The sequence below is a fragment of the Sinohyriopsis cumingii genome, chromosome 1 (genome assembly GCF_028554795.1).
Source record: "Sinohyriopsis cumingii isolate HCF-2022 chromosome 1, ASM2855479v2, whole genome shotgun sequence".
Taxonomy (NCBI): Eukaryota; Metazoa; Mollusca; class Bivalvia; order Unionida; family Unionidae; genus Sinohyriopsis; species Sinohyriopsis cumingii.
Genome location: NC_142961.1, coordinates 59,007,555 through 59,028,725, shown reverse-complemented (window position 1 = coordinate 59,028,725; position 21,171 = coordinate 59,007,555). Strand labels below are relative to the sequence as shown.

Here is a 21,171-nt window from a genome sequence, read left to right as displayed (position 1 = left end):
TACCTCTTTAGAATGAAAAGGTGTGCCATCTACTTCATTTCGAGGAATTAGACCGATGCAATTACCGAATGTGTGGAGAGAGGTCATGGAGACATGATTCATATTTGAATCTGAACTAGACAAGGCCTATATGGTACTACCATCGTATCTACCCAGATGTAAATTGACTGTATGGTATGGACTCTGATATCTATTCTATGAAAGTTTTTCACGACGACCGTCAATTGTAGTGTCTCTGTAAGTTCTGAATTAAACATTTTAGTCAGGATCTGCCACGAGTATACCCTTCAACAGAGATGTTCCTTGAGGGCATTGGGGGTGATTCAGAATACAGACTTTTCTGTTGATTTTCCTCAAACGATTTTCTGGAAAATCGGCAGTGACGCTGGCCTCTTGTAAACTGAAATGGTAACATAGTGGAACTTGTAGACTTAGTATATTAATCACTGATTGTGTTTCGTTCAACATGACAATTGTTTATGTACTAAGTCGTCTTCGACATATTCTGATTTCTGATGGATGTCATTCAAAGTTTTGGTTACCAAGAAGTAGTTGCAGTAAACTTATATTGAAAATGTGAAAAATTAATCAAACACTGGCCCTGTTTTGGTTTCGTACACTGACTGATCAATTTGCTGCATTGTTGGGTCCGTCTATACATTTGATTATGCAGCTACAATCGAGTTTACTGTTTTGGAAAGATATTTATATTCTTGATACACCAAGAATCATACTGCATCACTTTTCATACATACTCTTCTTGAGACCAAATCATACACACTTTTCATGACACAAAATCGTACACATTCTTCATGAGATCAAATCATACACACTCTTCATGAGATCAAATCATACACACTCTTCATGAGATCAAATCATACACACTCTTCATGAGATCAAATCATACGCACCCTTCATGAGACCTAATCATACACATTCTTCATGAGATCAAATCATGCACAGTCTTCATGAGACCAAATCATACACACTCTTCCTGAGATCAAATCATACACACTCTTCATGAGATCAAATCATACACTCTTCTTGAGACCAAATCATACACATTCTTCATGAGATCAAATCATACGCACCCTTCATGAGATCTAATCATACACATTCTTCATGAGATCAAATTATACACACGCTTTATGAGACAAAATCATACTCTTCATGAGACAAAATCATACACACTCTTCATGAGATCAAATCAGACACATTCTTCATGATATCAAATCATACACACTCTGCATGACACCATATCATACAGAAATTACTGAGCATCATTTCGGCTTTGCTTTAAATTTACGATTGAATTTACATTAATTTCAGCATATTGATACATTAATTTCATCACTATTTTCATCTATCAAGCCATCACTTTTTCACAAGGTTTAATTTGATTTAGCAGCTGCAATTTCTGTAAGTTTTTAATTCCCAGAGTCGTTCAGTTCAATAGCCTTCTAACGAGTTGCCTATTCGAAGCTCATCAGCTGTTGGCATGACACATGGTAGACACCAGACGTACCTTGTCTGTTGGCATTTTTATTTTGATTTTGCTCCCAAGGAGGAGAATCACTTAGTCTTTGAAAATGTTACCTATACAGTGTGTTGCTCGCTTAACCTCACTGGCATTTTGTTTCTTGAAGAACCGGCAATATTTCATAGAGGATTTTTTCTGTGTTTGTACTTGTTATTTTTAAATGTTTCGCTTCATCATCACTCGAGTTTCTCACAAATGCCTCTTATCTTTCGTACAATGTTGTATCTAATTCAGAAAGTATTTTTTGGACCTACTGTATCAATGATTAATAGAAAGACAATATGCGCGTTAATAAAAATTTATATTTTGAGGAATTCAACGAACATGGTCTTATGTTTCAAAATAACCAGCGAATGGAAAGAAAAAGCAGCACCAAATAAATATGCCCCTCCTGTGCTCCTTAATTTTTTTATAACGAACGGAACAGGCTGGCTGAGTGCGCATACAATGAATATATTATGTTAATAAACGTGTGTCCGTACACAAATTATAAACTCGACGAAAATAGAAAACCAATTTATAAAAATAAAAATATAGACTTATTTTTATCTGCTTTATGTTTATGCTGCCTTGGAAGTAAATAAATTAAAAATGAATAACAAAATCGTACATAATTACTGTTTGGAAGTATACTGTCGTACATAATAATTTTAAAGTTCTATTATGTTCGTTAGGTGGAATTTTTATCAATGATGTACTTTGATGTCAACATGTAAATTAAATGCTTAATATATCGGAAGATAATTATCTGAAACCACTTTTTTGTATTTCTTTATTATTAATTACTTTTGTGTAACCCCATCCGTCCTTTAAGCTCAGTGAAAAAGTAAAGAGTCACTCAAGTGTCTGAAAGACCGAGACGATGAATCATTATATTTGGGACAATATATTATCGGATATGCTAGTTGATTCTGCAACGACAGATCAGGGTCTATGTTGTTTGCAGTTGAATTCGGCTTGTAAGCGTGCACATACGGTATATATGGTGCTTACTATCTCGTGATTTGTTAAGAACAATATCAAAGTGTAATCCATTGAATACAGCGATTGATTTAGATATAATTCGGGATTATGAGTTCACTCGAAACCGACCCTCCTCAGATTCTAGTCAAAACAGTCAGTCTTCACTGAAAACAAAACAAACATGCAGATGATCATTGTCAGTAAAAGGAACCACCGTCATTTCCAACCCCTATTCCCCATAACGAAATTCCTGCATCTGCTCCATTAATACGCAAGTTAAGAAAGATGATGAAATCAAGAAACCGTCATATCACAAGTATTGAGACGTCGAGAACTTAAGCATGGGCTTAATCATATGTTTAGAACCCATAGATCTGACTGGGTGAAATTCAAGACAAATTAAAATTGACCAACAAAATGAAATTGTGCACTCTATTTAGACCTTCAGGTAGTCGGCACTGTACAACTGCAGTCAAGGTATTTAAAATCGACATTAGTGCCCTTTGTCATTAATAGACAAGAAGGAATTTAATCAACGATAGATCGCATGTACAGTTTTCTTACTTTCTCCATTAGAATGTGCATGAAATTGTACGTGCATTCTAAACTGTTTCCTTGTTCATCTGCTTATTCTGAATTCGTCTTAATTATTTACTATATTGAACACGATCTTGTTTTGTGTGTATTTTCTTTTCAACGATTCCAAAACAAACTGTATTTCAACAGCATAACGGTGGACCAACATATCGATGGTAGACAGGATGTAACTTCATGCCGACATAACCATTTCCATCATGATGACTCCTGTAGTACATACAATGGATGCTGGTGTTTAAAATGCATCGGTCATATCTGTAAAATAGATCGATGGATTTGTAAACAGTTTGGGTATATATTCTTTTCTGAAGCTTATATGAATATTAGAGTTTGGTTTCCTTTAAATTTTAGACTTGATAACCTTATTTACAACACTCTATTTGGAAATGCAACCGCAGCAATGAGCGATGCCCTCCGATTCCGTTTTTTTTTTTAAATCTCCTGATTACTCCTAGATAGGATCTCTTTACAAAGACGTCAGCCACAGAGTTGGATTATTCTGTTGTCAGTGGGATGGTGGCAATGAAACTACGCTATTTGTATGGATTTATTTCCCACCTGCACATACATATACACGCACATGTTCATTTTTTGTTGCATGACTTGCGCTTTTTCAACTAATGTCACTGCTAACATTTCGCTCAGTTATTATAGGCTGTAGTATTTTGTAAATATTGGTTGCTGGATAGGTACAAGTCCTTAAACTTCATAAGCAGGAAGCGATATAATTGCATCAGGCCCGGCCCTATGATGTGCGGGGCCCTAGGCAGCAAAAGCGATGAGCGGGTCCCCAAGGAACAAAAAAAATGCATTGCCTGAAAGCGCGGGGCCCAATGCGGTTGCCTCGTTCGCCTTGCCCTAGGGCCGGTCCTGAATTGCATGTCCGGAAACTTGAACTGGGTCGGTCCACATGAAATTGGAACATAGTCTGGATATGATACATCAATAATAACATTTTACGCATGGTATAGGCAAAGAAATTAAGGCATACTTATATACAGCACCTTGAATTTAATATTTTTATTAGTTTTCCACACACCTTTTTAAAAATGTAGATATTATGACATCCTCGTCCGTCCGTCTGTGTAAATGTTTATACATCTTCCAAACCAATGTGCAAAGTCACGATCCTTTCTTGTTATGTTACTTGTGTGGGTAACCCACTGCAAGAACATTACCTTCCTTATCTCACATTCTGTGGTCTTGATAGGGGTCAAAGGTCAATAATCTGAATTAATGAAATTTCCAAATAGTGATTCTGACCCTACACGATATATGCAATTCATAAAGATGCTGGCCAATGAGCTGTAGGAGCAAGGTGCTTAATATATATGACGAATTTCGGTCTCTATTTTGGGTTGGGTTGGGGGGGGGAGGGTGCACTAAAATGCGTTGGAATTTGCGATGGAGAACACTTGCAGTTGCTCAAGTTTAATGAACCTTACGTTTGTTCACTGCATACCTTTCTTAATCTCAACTCCATATTAAAGGTTACTCATCTGAATTTGCAGAAGATGTTAACGTTTATGATCAAGGAAGTTCTATAGTTTACATTACCTAGTAAACATGAAATGAACCTGCACAGCGTCTATAAGATAGCTTTCCGGCACTATCGCCCTTGTTAACTCTGCCATGCCCGCGTCCATGATGTGGATGGCAACCAGCTTGCTAAACAAACATAAATGACTACACAGCTCCACATTTACAACCCTTCGACTTGTCTTTAGAATTGCAATATATAAACAAAGAGCATAATTAGGGATTTACACAAATAAAAAAGAAAGTGACTACTCTTGGGTCCAACATCGCATGTAAGGACGCGTAAGTATGCCAAATAAACGTTTTTGGAATGACACATATAAACAAACATGTTGTGGAGTAACAATTCGTTATAAAAGTACATCAGCTATCGCCCAAATCCCATGAACCATCGCCCTTCACTGCTGAGACATGCGCTCCATAGGATGGAACGGGGTTCAATGAACTACCATTTGGGAATCCGAGGTAAACTGTAGTTTTAGTCAGTGAGATATTCATTTAAGAATGTTTTGCCTATATTCGTCATTGCGCGTGATCAAACAAACGGGGGAATTCCCTGACTTGTTATTCCCTAGGTAAAGGCCATTTGAGTACCATAAAACATGTTATGCCGTCAAATTCCTCTTGTTCATGCAACAGTAAACCTAACACATGTTCCCCAAGGCAAATTTAACAGGCCACAAACTGTCAGACAACATAGGTCAACTCATAGTATATAATAATAAATGACTATAGTCCAGAAAAGGAAAAGCAAATTCAAAATTAGATCTATTTTCAGATCAGTCATTAATAAATTCAATTTCTTGCATCTTTTAAGAAAGTAACTATCTTAGGAATAGAAAAATATTTTCAGTATTATGCTAGATCAGCATTTTCCTGCTAAAATATTTGGTAAAAAACAAACACAATCACAGTACAGTAGTATATTGTAAGGATGAAACGCATTCACAGTAAGTGACCCAGCAAAACATGACAAACATCATTCTTATTAAAATTACCTATTACCGAAGACTTGCAATTTATAAAAGACAAGATAAAACACATTAGTAACGCCACAACTTGAGAAATAAAGAAACAAAAAAACAAAAATAAACATTTATAGTATTTACCATTATTGATTCAAATATACAACCTGGTTTCTTCAATACATTCTCTTTTTAAATTGTTGAAAATAGTTTTCAAAATAATTTTATAAATCTCCCCTGTCTCAACTGTATCATTTGCAGAAAGTTTTTCCAAGCTATTACAACAAAATATATTTTCATACTGTATCCGCTGAAGATGTTAATAACATATTTAAAGACGTCTCTGATACCCTCTACTCGAAAAAAAAAAAAAAAAAAAAAAAAAAAAAAAATAAGCTCAGACTGGCATTGGCAGCTACAAATTTAAACTCATGAAAAAGGTGCCTAGTAATTTCTGAGAGCCTGTATTCATGGTTAATCTCTAGTTAAGAACACGAACAATCCCAAACGCCTGTAAAATGGCGCCGCTCAAACTACTTTTTCATAAAGGTAGGAAATCAAATTTATGTTACCATCCCCTAATATGTATTCTTTCACTAGTCTCTAGAATGTTAGACATAATTATTGATTCTCAGCTCTACTGTTCTTTCACATATAGCGATTTCTTCTCTTCTGTCCAGTCTTTATTAAGGAATGGACACTTAACTGTCCGGTCTTTATTTAGGAATGGATACTCGACTCAATCATGAGTTTTTAGATTGATTGAATCTGTTTTCAATGTATTCAATAATTTCGTTCTAAATCAGATCAATTTTCCTTGCATTATAGAACAGATTATCTACAGTATATGATACTTAATTTGGAAGGTCGTGTATGTCTTAGGTTACAAACACTTAACAGACCAATTCACATTTAAGTCTACATCCGATAAACAATTCTACGTTTGAGATCACGGCAATAGTGTTTGTAAGCGCTTAGGCTTCGTGACGTATGTTAACCTCCCACAAGATGTACAGTCCGCTAACAGTTTTCATATTTTTTGACATAATATAACTCGTTTTTAACATATATGAGATATTAAATTCATTATGTATGTCCTGTGATAAATAATCTTTCGTGTTTTCATCTTTTTGACACTTTTACTTTTTGTTGTATATTGTTCCATGTACTATTTTTATATGAAATAATGTGTTAATATCTTATTGTATGCGTACTGTGTCATCCATGATATGCACGTTTTACAGATGCAGTTACTTGGTATTTAGGATGCTTTTATTTTGTATTGTGTATGATCCACCTTTTCCACTAAAATTAGTAATCGTCATGTTACTCAATGACCTTTATATACTTCGTATGTGCCGTTGACAAGTGTAGATTTCACTTTTATATTTAATTATTTTAATGTAACCAATATGTACAAGAACAGTTCTTAAAAAGTCAGATCTCGGTTGCATTCTTTAAAGAGAGTATTAAGAAAATTGTAATCAATATCGTCATTTGCCTATTATAACGTAATACCTTTGTTCATAATTCCAGGAAACCTTATATATGTGTCATAATATATGTGATGTCATGCTTGGTAAATTTCTTCGTTGTACCATGACGGTATGTCTCTCGGTAAAAGAAGAGCAAAGCACAGGACAAAAGGTCACAAATGCACTAGGACAGAAAGTTACATGACTGAAAGTCAGGATGTAAATTATTATAACAATAGCGGGCGTGTTAAACAAAAGGTACACAATGAAATGTTAAGTATTTATTTAAGAAACAATGCATTGAAATCATTGTAGTCGATAATTCTTAAGTATAAATATTAATGATCACGATAAAGTGATGGCTTCAAAGGAAAAGGGGAATTATTTAGCAACTGAAGACTTAATGGCAAAGTGTTAAACAAACATACCATATTAAGAAGATTAAAGTTTATTTATGCTTAAGGTAGCTTTTGAAACGAATATACGAATATACGAGCAATATGTTGCTTTTAGCCTCCAATTACATTTTAAAGAATTATGTTGATTAATAAAAAAAAAACATTTTTTGCTAAATAGCCTCATTTCCTATGGTTCCAGATATAGATATATGTCCAAAACACACAATATCTTTTATAGAAATTAATATAAAACTCAAACGTTAATGTCCAAGAAATCATTAAAAAAAATGGAAATCATCACAAGCAACAAAGGCGATTCTAAAGTCATTTGAAAGGTTACATGCATACTCGACATGGATTACATAAGTTCACATAAAAACCTGGAGCATTACATAAAATCGAAGTGTAACTTTCCGTCCTAGATGTCTCTCATTACTTATAATAGTGAAAATCCCCATTCTGATTGTTTTGTCGTGTGACATTATGGCTGTGACTTTCTCTCCATTACCATGTCTTTAATGGAAATGATATCAATTTGTTACTTTACTTTTCCTTTTAAGTTAGGAGTCATCTGTTTTATTCAATGAGTTGTCTACTCTGTATTTACTTCATCGTGTCTGACATCGGCATGGCCTGATACATTTGTCATGGGGAACATGTTACGAGGTATGTCATATGAACAAAACGGATTTGACGGAATAAATTTTCCAATGGTGCTCAAGTGACGATGAGCAGGTGACTAACCTTTCAGAGTGAGGGAAAACCCCAGGTTGCTAGGTCATGTACGAGGTTGAATATAGGTTAATCATTATCACAGTGAAAATTGAATAACCAAATTTGCGTTTGACCTTCGATTACAACTTTTCATCCTTTCCTGTCATTGATCATCGGTATTTGATATGAGCGCTTGGCATAGAAAACAAAGGCAGTGTGACAGGAGAACTATACAATAGATGCTGTTTCTTGCTGTCCGAGTTCGGTTGATGTTTGCTACAAATCGTACATGTCTAAACTGTTGGATTAACGTGTATCTTACACACACATGCACACACACACACACACACACACACACACACACACACAAGTACATGTCTAAACTGTTTGATTAATTATTAACGTGTCTGTACCGCTCGTATATAATATTTGTCCGTCATGAATATGAAAATTAAGGCTAGTGTGTGGTGAGCAAACATAAGGTTCATTATGGCAAATTAAACTGCAGCAGCTCAAATAGACCACAATCACTTATCCCCATGCTGTTTAATGCCTATGTATTCCATCTCTGGTCTGCACTGCTAAACTTAACTGAGACCAAGAGGTCTTAACGCGAAATTCGTCACCTGTATTACCACCTTCCTGATATGATGCATTGCCCGGCAGCATTATTAACTGCATTTATCATATCTGCAAAAGATTATCGTGTATTTGACCTCTGACTCCGACCATTGACTATCTGGACTAGAGCCAAAAGTGGCACCTTTTTTGCAAATGATTACGCAGGGACAACCTAACTACATAGTTTCGTGAAATTTCATCTCAAGTAACGGGGATATTTCGAAATGATCAAATCGACATTTAGGCAGGAGGATGGGTCTTATCAGTAAATTTACGACGATTTTTAAAATGCATTGGAGTAACTAATTAACGAATTAAATACAATGTGTTGTATCAAAAAAAAACACATCCAGTATGCATTACGGAAAGAACCTCATGACCTTTAAAGTGTTGGTATAAAGCAATTTGATATACCAATACTATTGGTATATCAAATTGTGATCCGCCTATGGAGCATTGATACGCATATATAAACTTTGTTTCAACAATAGGCTGTCGCTTGTACTCTAGATGAGTGACGAATCTTTAACCATTAACGATGTAGGAAAATAAGGAGACAAATATTAATAATTCCCAATTGTCTAAATTAGTTAAAAATGGTACAAAGGTCCAAAATATTGATGTCCTTTCTTCCTTCCCATATATATATATATATATATATATATATATATATATATATATATATATATATATATATATATATATATATATATATATATATTATGTACGCTGTATCCATGATATACCAATAGATGTATACATTCTTCATTTAAAGAAAACGAGGCCTGCCGAGTCTCCTTTTAGTGAAAAATTTATACAACGACTGGTATATCATTGATACAGCGTACATAATATACATATATTTTATTTACATCACATACAAATACACATATTTGCACTTTGAATGGAGTTACGATATGCTCCTGGTAACAGTGTATTAACCGAGTGAATGAACTCCTCACATCCCTGTCAGTATGTCGGCTACAAAATGTAGTTCTTTAATTTTTCTTGTTGTTCACAATCACATACGAAAATTGATAAGTTGATTGTTTCCTTTTTGAGTTTCTTTTTTATTCACATTTATTAAATCAATATAAAACGCACTCATGATTTAAACATGAAATATTTTTTTATGAAGCAAGTAGTGCACTACAAACACGGTTAGCCTCTTGTACACTGAACCTGAACTGTCATGTATTCACGTACCGGCATATAGAAATTAGCGTGGAATAGAAACTAAGCGAAATGACGTGTAAAGGACAAAATATGTGTAAAGGACAAAATATGTGCAAATCTGTGGAGTGAGGGAAAAAAGAATTTGGTATTGATGAAACTTTTGAAACAACTTACACCAAGGACCCTACAAGAACCTTGGTCCTAACGTATGTGTACACGTTCATTAGAATTATCTACAGTGTTCACAATATCAATGATAGAAATTTGCAATAGCCATTCGATACTATACAGTAAATTTCTAAGTTAGAAGTCACACGCATACTGTAATCTATTTAATGCTTTGGGGTTATTATATATATGATTTTTAAAAACAAATCTCTAATAAGGCTCTCAAACGTATAATTTTTAAATATTAAAATGTCCAATGATCGCTCACCGTCTTTTTCTCTCTTTGTGAAGGTTGGTAATACAACAGGCTAATCGACCAGTACAGAAACATAACGATGAATAGTAAATAAAATGACGTTAATTTTAGTCTTCACAGACCTCTCTCTCTCTCTCTCTCAAAACCATCGTAGCATGATTGATAGGGGATAAACTCCGTGCAGTATAGCGGATTTTATCCTGTGCAATATTTCTGGACCACGGAATAATGAATTTACAGACAAACCGACCAAAGGAAAAGGGCAAGAGAAAATGAAAGATAAAACAATCTTATGATAGGTAGCAATGTTAATTAAAGTTCAATAATGAATTTGATATACTATAAATACATTTAAATTTTGAATTAACTCTTGTTGCTTTGTCATTTTGCTTTGTTGATATTCCTCGCTCATTTAAATATACTCGCTGATAAATGAATCTCTACGAGTTCAGTGTTCAAGAAGTTAACCATGTTATGTTTGTAGAGCTCTGCTTTCTTCATTTAAATCATAAAGGTTTCTTATACTTATTTAATTAATATGAATGAAAATGGGAGCTCAAAAAAGAAAGAGTGAACAACTTATCAATTTCCAAGGAGGGTTGTGAATCGCGGCAAAAAGTACAGAACTAAATTTGTGGCGGACACACTACGCAAAGATGTGAGCCTGTAGTCAGTCCTATCTGCGTTGGAAATGCAAGTATGTGACCACCTGAAAATACACATTATGATATCAAATCTGTTCCTTCACAATCTTCCTTAGAAACAAATTACAACTGAAGAAATGCTCGCTAATAGTGTTAATGTCCTAATTACCCCGCAGTTTACATCCCAGTTATAAGAATTCCTAACGACATTGGATAACAGGTTTCCAGTCAAAATGTGCGGAGATAATTAATCAGTTTGCACGAGTTCTATTCTATCAGTGCACGTAGACCGTACATATGCATTCTTAAAATTTTCTAGGAGATTACTTAACCAGAATGCAATGGAAGGCGGCGTTGAAGTTTATGCAGCAAATAAAATGTTTATCGAGTTCAACCTCTTGGATTTTCCATGGGAAGTCAGTGCAGACAGGTGTGATTTGTCCGGTTTTAGGAAAGGACTATTACATCAAAACTAAAATCATTCCACTAAAATGCAGCTATTTCCAAAATATGCAACATAATTCACGCTGACTATGAATAGGTTGTGCCAAGTTAGTGCCTAACATAAATGACAGTTTCGTGCATCCTAAGTTATAATTCCCTGAATGTCATTACAATTATCGAACAGTTAATGAAATATGTAATGAAGTGAATTAGTGTACTTGTACCGATGGAAGGAATTTTCTTGCATTCCAAAGAAATATCAAGGGGTGGGGGAGAGAGCGAGTGCAGCGGACAGTTAACTCCATGCTACATAAATATAAGGATATTTTATGTTAATGATTCTTATTTGTGAATATCAGTATTTCACAAAATTTAGCACGTATTCTTATCTATGTAGTTTCCAAACTTTTGACTACTCTTCTAAGACATGAAATAAGTACAAAACAAACAACTTATATGTTTTCAGTTCATTATCTTTTTTACATATTAACTTAAAATTTTGAATCTGTTTGATAAAATCGGCAATGACCTCTCATATTCATAAAAACAGGCAATATCGCACGATTCCACATTAATAACAGACAATATCGCACGATTCCACATTAATAACAGGCAATATCGCACGATTCCACATTAATAACAGACAATATCGCACGATTCCACATTAATAACAGGCAATATCGCACGATTCCACATTAATAACAGCGTTTCTAGATAATATTATATCACTAAGTGTATGTAATCCCTCATTAATGTTAGAATCAAGATCGCAAGAAACTATCCCTGTAACTGGTGTATATTTTCCACAAATTTAATCTGTGAACTAAATCCAAATTAACGACTGAAATGTTTTTAAACTTAAAATCTTTGATATGGATAATTTCAAGAAATTAACAAATTCATCATGATACATTACTAGCAGATTTGCTAAACCAAAGTTTTCCAAAATTAGATTAACAAGACAATTGGATGAAATTGACTTTAAAAAAAGAAAAAGCTCAGGGATAGATAACGTGTATTTCGAATTTAAAAGTTTTATATATTGGTGTATCTTTTTTTATTTCATTGTGCTTTCTTTTCCTTTTTCTTTATCCCGATATGCTCGCAACGTATGTAAGTCTGAAGTTGTTATTGTCAATGGATGAATCAACACTATAAATTGTTTTGAAGAATTGTCAGTGCTTTGATAGACTGTAATAAGCTAAGAACGATATCGACAAAGTGGAGTAGTCGTAAACCTCTTGACGATCTTTCCGGTCGACCTCATTTTAAATGGTAAACCCATACTTTGATCCCTTTTCATTCTCCAGAATGTGAAGTGCAAATAATCAATCGGAGCTTTCACTTTTCCTCGCGAAAGGATTTCCGTATGTAACTCATACAATAAAAAGTTATTTCGATCAGGATAACAACCCTCTGTATTAATAAATGACTGACGTATCATGCAAATACGTGATACATAACTATACAAGACCTTTATCGGGGGAGGGGGGTTAGGCAACCATTAGGCTCATGTAACTGTACATTATCAGAGAATCGGTACAAATAAATTGTACGAGAAACCTGGGCCTGAGTTTACATGTACTGGTCCATAAAATTTCAAGCAATATATTATATGCTGAATATCTTTATCTTACCGGACACTAAGCAGGAGAGCAATGATTCCTATTCTTCCGATAAGGATATTTAAAACGAAGTTTATTGTTTGGAAATTTCCTCTTTTGCTGTGTATAACAGTATCCTTCATATGTATCGTTGCAGGATTGCAAAATTCCACACGAGGGATATAGTTCTGCGTCAGACACGAGACTCTTCCGATAGCCTTGTGCAAACATTTTGATCCCGAAGGTTTGGTTGTCCTATTCTATACTGAAGCATCATGAAGGATTCTTTATCGCAAGTGTCAGAACGAAATATGAGGGTCTAAGTCAAAATGGCATATTCTGATAACGATGCAACTTTGAAACGGCAAAACACTGTTTAGACTAAGCGGACACGTTAGGTTTAAACTGAAAATTTCTGTGTAAACTTAAACTGGCATTTAAAAATAATTTAAATTTCAAAGAACAGTTGTCAAAACCGCTATGGAAAAGATATTGTATAGCATAGGAATTGTTTACTTCAGATAGAATGTGCAATGATGCATATTTGAACAGGGAAAAATATCTCTCTTATCAATTTGATAAAGAAATAATGAAATTATCCTTGATTCACCGTTAATCTAGAAATGATTTATCCTTCAGAAATAAGAAGATAAAATGAATGTTAACACAATGACAATTACTACACGGCCTTTTAAACTCTAAACTGGACCAAAGAATACAGCTAGGTCAATCAGTCACAAAACGGCCTGTTGGCTGAATAACAAGCTTCAACTTCAACTGGTTTTAGTCCGTACATGTGATGCAATTAATATTTATTTTAATTGTTGCTAAAGAATTTTCAAGCTTTGGTGGAAATATGGAAGTGTTTGCTACTTTGTGGGTAGCATGCTTGCTTGAAAGGGTCAAAATAGTCCAATATTCAGAATTGTCACGTGTGAGGTAGTCCTTTTGCTTATTTGATCATCTTTATTTTTGAAACTATAAATATTCAAAACTAATAAATAACAACGTGAAATAATGTGATATAATCAACAATACTCATTGTAAATCAATATTCCCAAATCAACAGTTGAATTGAAAATACAATAGTATGAATTATAATTACCATTTAGACGTATTGGACAAATAAATCGTACTTTCATTATTCTGAGACTTTGATTTGTTTTTTTTAATAAATATTGATGTACTATTTTTATATGCTAGACAATGTTAACATTTTATTGTATGCGTGCTGTGTCATCCGTCATAGGCACACTTTACGGATGCAGTATCTTGGTGTTTGACGATGCGTTTAGTTTGGTATTTTGTATGATCCATCATTTCCACCTAAAGCTAGTCTGATGTGTTTTATTATTATATGCTTTGTATTAACTTAATTGTGTCTGACATTTGCATAGCAGGTTAAATTTACTCAGATGAACATTTACAATATGATATGAACAAGACGGGTTTGACGAAAGAAATTTTCTATCGATTTTCAAATTACCCTAAACGGAGTGAGAGATTTTGCCAGCTTGTAAAATCATGTGCAATGATGAATATAGGTTTCAAATTATTATAGGAACAGTTGACAGGCTAAACTTACATTTGTTTCCTTTGAACTAGATCCATCATTTTTCTTGTTAATCAGCACATGGCCAAATGGGTAAAAAAAAATCTGTTTGTAATGAATTGTAACTTTCCAATAATCTTCCTTCATATCAGTGTTTAAATTTTGTAATAAAATCTTTAGTAACGTTTTTTTTTTTTTTTTTTTTTTTTTTGCATACAATGCGGTATCCAGAGTTAATAGCTGTACTTTCTCTTTGATTGAGTCGTGCAAGTTAATAATGATAATATTTTTATTATATATTGTAGTCCTAAATAAAAGGTTAGGGGTGATTCATACAGGTCTCATTTCTGATTCCCAATTGTCTAAACTGCTTACTTACTAACGTCACCTCGTCAGCTAACACAGATGATCTTTGGTCATCATGACTGGAAGAAAAAGACCAGTATGGTGAACAAACGTATGTTTCATTATAATAAATTAAAAATTAGAACAGGAGCAATACCTTAGACTCACATATCCTCATGATGTCTACGGCATATCATCATTATTATCATCATCATCATTATCATCATCATCATCATCATCATCATTTAAATTATAGACGTTTTCGCCCATACGGGCATGTACGTCTGGTTAATGTCCACAAGCGGACTAGTTAATTGGTCCCGGGGGAAGGAATTAGAGCTTCATTTCCCAGGCATTACTGTGCATAAAAGGCACTATTTAATTCAGCCGTCAGGTCTTGGGTCAATATGACTGGCTTCATAGATCCTAGCGACCTGAATGTAAGGCGAGTGGGGATAGACCCAGCAATTCAGTCTGCATTAGCTGCGCTAGGTGTCAACCAAGCAGTATGTGACGTCAGCCACTATGGCGTCACATCGGGACACCTAGTTTTTTTCCGCATGTATAGGGTTAATTAATTGTTCATGAAGAGACAAAAAAGTTCCTCTCCCTTCATGTATTTAATATGTGCTATGCACGTTTATTAATATCCGGCGGTGGCGAGTAGGAAGGTTCTGTCAGGGAGTAGCTCTCAGTAGGAAGGCACCTTGGTTTATCCGGAGTATACATTTTTTAACTCCCTTGCCAAAAGGTTAATGAATTGTCGTCTTTACTGATTTTTGGAGATATCTTGTGTGCCATTTTTATTAAAGATAGTACCGCATCAGTGACCGCTTAGTAATAGTCTGTAGGGTTATTTAAACTTTATCTATTGAGTCTGATTTGGGTGGGGTGGTTCTTGGTTTGGGTTCTCCATTTTGTGTATGGTTATTTAAACTTTCCTAGACTTAATGGTGCGTCGCTTTGTACAGCTGGGCCTGATGGTCCTTGGGGTTTGGACCACCTCATATATTCTTAAGTTTAGGGTCCTATCTGGTTTCGCTAGGTAGTTGGTTACTGCATTGTGCAGCCGGGCCTGATCGTCCTTGGGGTTTGCACCACCTTATAGGTATTAATTTTGGGGTTATAGTATGTTTTCCTTTTTTGATAGACTTGAATGCCTTGTGCAGCGGGGCCTGATGGTCTTGGTCCTTTTAGACCACCTTATATATTCTAGTTTTTTGGTCTTATCTAGGTGTTCTAATTGTTTTAGTACCTCGAGGAGAGGCTGTGCCTTAGTGCAGTTGCGTTTGTTGTACTACAGATAACCTGCGGTCACCTTGCGGTAGGAAAAGATGTTAGGGTCCTTAATTTCATGTCGTAGGATTGTTGTGCCCTAGAAAAATAATTCATTTTTTTAAAGAAAGAAGAAAAAAAAGTACAAGAAAAAATATTTTTTAAATTTTTTATGTATTTAGATTAAGGGTTATTGCAGTTTTTTGTTTCTATATGTGTGGGGTTTAGGGTTGGGGTAAGTACTTGCTAATCTATCTTTATGTTTGATTTTCATTTCCTATTTTTTTTTTTTTTTTGGATGAAACTATTAGAATGTTGTTATTTTAATTTCAGGCTAAGTCTGTTTGATTAAGACATATATTTGCCGAATACTCGGGTCGCTAAGACATGTCAAAGACATCTGATCTTATTTATTCCCTAATTTTAAGTTTATTAGCCTGTCTACTAGTTATGATAACTGTTCCTATTTTGTTTTATTTATGTGATGTTATTTTATTTTCAGACTTAATCTATTTTGATAAGACAGATATCTTAGCCGAATACTCTGGTCGCTAAGACTTGTCAAAGAAATCTGTTCTTTGTAACTTTGTTAGCCCGTCTACTAGTTATGGTAGGTTTGGACTTATTATGTTTTGATTATTATCCTAGCTTGTGGACAGAGTTATTTATGTGACTTTATTTTCAGGCTAAATCTATTTTGATAGGACAGGTACCTTTGCCGAATGCTCGGGTCGATAAGACATGTCAAAGACATCTGGTATTCTTGTTCATTACATTTAGTTTGTTAGCCTGTCCCCTAGTTGTAATTAATTGAATTGTTTTTATTTATTGTTTAGCAGGTCATGCACTTTTGTTTAAATCCCCCTTTTGTTCCCAAAGTCGGTGAGGAAATTTATAATATTTTTTTAAAGTAATGCCCTTGTTTAAGTTTTGTTCTTCGAGGAAATCTGGAGAGGTCGGTGGGGACCCTATTTTATCTTGTTTAGTTCTAAAACCAAGTTCTATAGGTTCAATACTTATGGCAGGTGTTAAAAACATGTTCTAAATCTTCTTGGAGTGGACAGTTTGGGCATTTGACATTTGAGTTTATGCTGTTTGTCAAATATTTCCCAAAGCTGCTGACTAATTTAGTTTTGCCTATTAGTATCCTATTGATAAGTTTTGATCCTGACTTCTAACGAGTTGTGGTGGGTTGGTATGTCTTGCGACCTTGTTTAGAATGGAGTATAGCTTGCTTCCTTTTCTGGTGTTATCCCGTTGTTGTTGCCACTTATTGTCAATTTTAATTCTGATGATACTATACAATTCTTGGAGGTTCATGGAGATATTGTTTAGCTACTTGCTCTGCTTTATCATTACCTGCTAGTCCAATATGGGAGGGCACCCTCATGAACTCTACTATATGTTTGTTATTAGCAGTTGTTTAATTAAGTGGTCGGTTTCCTTCAGGAAGTTGCTTGTTGCGATAGAGTGGTTTGATTTAATCGAGTTGATGACGCTAAGGGAGTCGCTAATGATAACTGCTTGTCTAATGTTTGTTAGTTGGATCCATTTTAGAGCTTCAAAAATGGCACAGAATTCCGCAGTATAAACGGAGCATCTGTCAGGTAGCTCCGATTTCTGTGTTGGTTTCAGGGACTACTACTGCCGCAGCAGTTTTGTACGGTTTTGTAATTATTGAGCCATCGGTGTATATCTTGATGTAACCTATGTATTTTACTTCTAGCTCGGCTAATATTTTTGTCCTTATACCTGGTCGTGTATATTGCCATAACTAAGGGCTATTGTGTTACAATTAGGGTTACATCCCGTCCATGGTATTGGGTCGGGGTAACTGCATTGTTCAGCTTGTAGAGTGGGTAAGATAAGATCTTAAGTTAGTTTCGCACCGGGTGGTTATGGTTTCAGTTTTTTAATGAAAGGAATATTACTTTGTTGGATAATCTTCCTGGTGTGGTGGCTTGTTTTGTGGCCCTCCGACCGAGACCAAATGGTCTTACCGCGAAATTCGTCATATGATTAACGCTTTTCTTTCATGACATGTTCAGCACGATTATGAACTGAATATGTCGTGTATGATGAGAACAAATATCTGGAGGTGCATTATATCTAGACCCCGAACCTGGTTTTGAAATGGAATGCCTAAATATGAATTTCCACTTGTGCCATAATATTGTTTGCTGTTCATAACAATTACGGACATATATCTAGGGTTTCAATTTAGATACACTTCATTATAGCATCCATGTAAGTATTAAACCTTCTCAAATAACAAAGTCTCTGCTTGATTGAATTTTATCCGGAAGGCATTTACATTAATCTAAATAGATCACATTGTGCAATGAAAAGTTCGTATGTGCGTAAAAACAAAGCTATGCAAGTATCTTGGAAACTCACTAATTCAGCTCTGTGAGGAGCCCTCCGTATTGAGATGCAAACCAAACTGTTCTTAGGAGATTTAAAAGGGATAGGGGTGCATTCCTCATAACGGAGTTGTGTAAACAATTCTTTCAAGTCCCTTACATAAAGAACAACAAACGCAAAATCTCAATTGAGTCTTGGATGAATGTGGTATGTTAATGAAGATTCCTACCATAATGCTATGCAAATCAAACGAATCGTTTTAAATGAAAAGTCCAATTAACATTCGGGTTAATAGTATTGACAATGCCGATTCGCAATTATGGATACAGATGTTTCGTCACTGAGTCACATCCGGTTGATATGCCATTACGTCTTCGTACTGATTCACTGTTGCAATACAGTTCGCTGAGTGTGACAAAACCTTTCCTAAGCATATATTTTAATGGACATTTCACAGTTAATTTTCACAGTTAATAAGGCTGCTGTCTCGTAAGCAATTAATTTCCTTCTGTGCTGGATATGGTTTAATAGAGTATTGTTCCAAGAAAGAGATAACAAAGATGTTTGTCTCTCTCTTTAGTCGCGCCTTTTCTTTCTTGTGATAATGTCGCATCCTCGTGAATTAAGGAAAGAATTATATATATATATATATATATATATATATATATATATATATATATATATATGTTTCTTTCCTGAATCTATGATACTTGTCTAAGACCAAATAAAAATGTGTCTCGGAAATAGTATGATAAAAATGGTTTCCTTCCATTAAAAAATTCAGATCGTCTACAACTTCCATTCCCTATTTTTCAACCCATTTTGTTCAACGTTTCAGTAGCAGTTACAGTTTAAACATTATGATGAAGGTTACTGGCAGATATTAAACTTCCATGTATGTCGGATATGTTATGCTAACTTCGGAAAGATGTAAGTCTGTCTGGCAATAGGTCAATATTCTATGCTAACGTGTACAAAGAAAAATATCTGCCATGCCGATAGGTCAATTTTTCGATATATTCTGTTCATGATTCCCTATCATTTTGCATGAACATTGTTAACTGGATAACACTTGTTTTTATTTCTAAAAGTTGATCGATGGTATTTGAAAAGTACTGTTTAATGTCTATGTTCATAGGAGGAACAGAAAACTATTGGTAGTAGGCATAACATCACCGTTATCTTATTCTTAGAAACCCAGACTTTATGACCGACTGAAATTTAAAAATGTTCAAATATGTATTCGCAAAGAAATTATAATCTAAGAAATGCTCCAGTAATTATTAGTTATTGTTACCCTGCAGTTTACATCCTAGTCAACATGAGAATTCCTAAGGAAATTGAATATTAAGTTTCCATTTAAACGGTGGGGAGATAATTTAGCGGTTTGATGTGGTTCTATTTTATTAGTGCACTTGAACCATACACATGTACTATTCATTAAAAGCAAACGTCTTTTGATAGAGATAAACGCTACAGACTTAGTCTAAAGAAAACGAGAAACAATTTGTCAAGTTAATTTTTGTCTCGCTTGCTTTAGTTTAGGATGACATAAATATTATTTATTCTAACGGCATAAATCAGAAGAGGAATGGTCCAAAATAGAAGTTCAGTAGCAGTACAAAGGTAATTTTTGCGCATAACGTTTATGCTAGGCGATAACCCCAATGTATACCACTTTCACAATCTTTAACACAAGAACACACACTCTAAACTTTGGCACCGTCACCACCATACACATGAATGGTACATATGTCTCAGCATCTACTCGACCAAGGAAAAATTAAATTCTCCTGTACTTTAGTTCAGTGATTATGGCACAGTTCTGACGCTGAAACTAAATATAGATTGCAACAATGACTGATGGCAATGTCCTCAAATAATTAATGCTGCAATAATATAATTCGAAATATTCACATGTACAAGAACCTGACCGCTAATCAGTTGATGTACATATGTGCTATGATGTACCTGATTCGGATCAAAGACCGCTCCGGTGGCCTAGTGGTTAGAGCGTCCGCCTTATAAGCGGGAGGTCTTGGGTTCGAACCCCGGCCGAGTCATAGCAAAGACTTACAAAAATGGTACTAACAGGTGCCTCGCTAGGCGCTCAGCATTAAGAGACTAGTGTTAGGACTGCTCGGTCTGGTGTCAGGATAATATGACTCGGTGAGACATCATGATACGTGCCTGGGGCATGATGCCCCACTGCTAGACATCACTATAAACTGCCACACTGCAGATATCGGAGCAATATGACTGCAAATTTGTTAAAGCTACGTTACAAATCCTAATCTCTCTCTCTCTCTCTCTCTCTCTCTCTCTCTCTCTCTCTCTCACACACACACACACACACATTCGGGACATTGCGCGCCATTAGGTCAGTTAAAACACACTGTATATTAAACGTCGATAAAATATTTTTTCCGTATTGTTTTTCTGTATTACACGCTTTCAGCCATTCACTTGAATATGCATGACAATAATATGATATTATCTGAATGAAACAATTATTCTGATTTTTTAAAAGC

At 34.9% G+C, this 21,171-nt stretch overlaps 1 long non-coding RNA gene and 1 other non-coding gene across 2 annotated transcripts; both read left to right on the top strand.

Moving 5' to 3' along the window:
* Window positions 1–4,966: 4,966 nt before the first annotated feature.
* LOC149806940 (uncharacterized) lies at window positions 4,967–14,842 on the top strand. The gene is made up of 2 exons (XR_016413873.1): window positions 4,967–5,104; window positions 13,262–14,842. It is a non-coding gene; the product is annotated as an uncharacterized LOC149806940 (long non-coding RNA).
* Window positions 14,843–20,626: 5,784 nt separating this feature from the next.
* On the top strand, window positions 20,627–20,703 carry Trnai-uau (transfer RNA isoleucine (anticodon UAU)). Its single transcript has one exon. It is a non-coding gene; the product is annotated as a tRNA-Ile (tRNA).
* The last annotated feature ends 468 nt before the right edge of the window (window positions 20,704–21,171 follow it).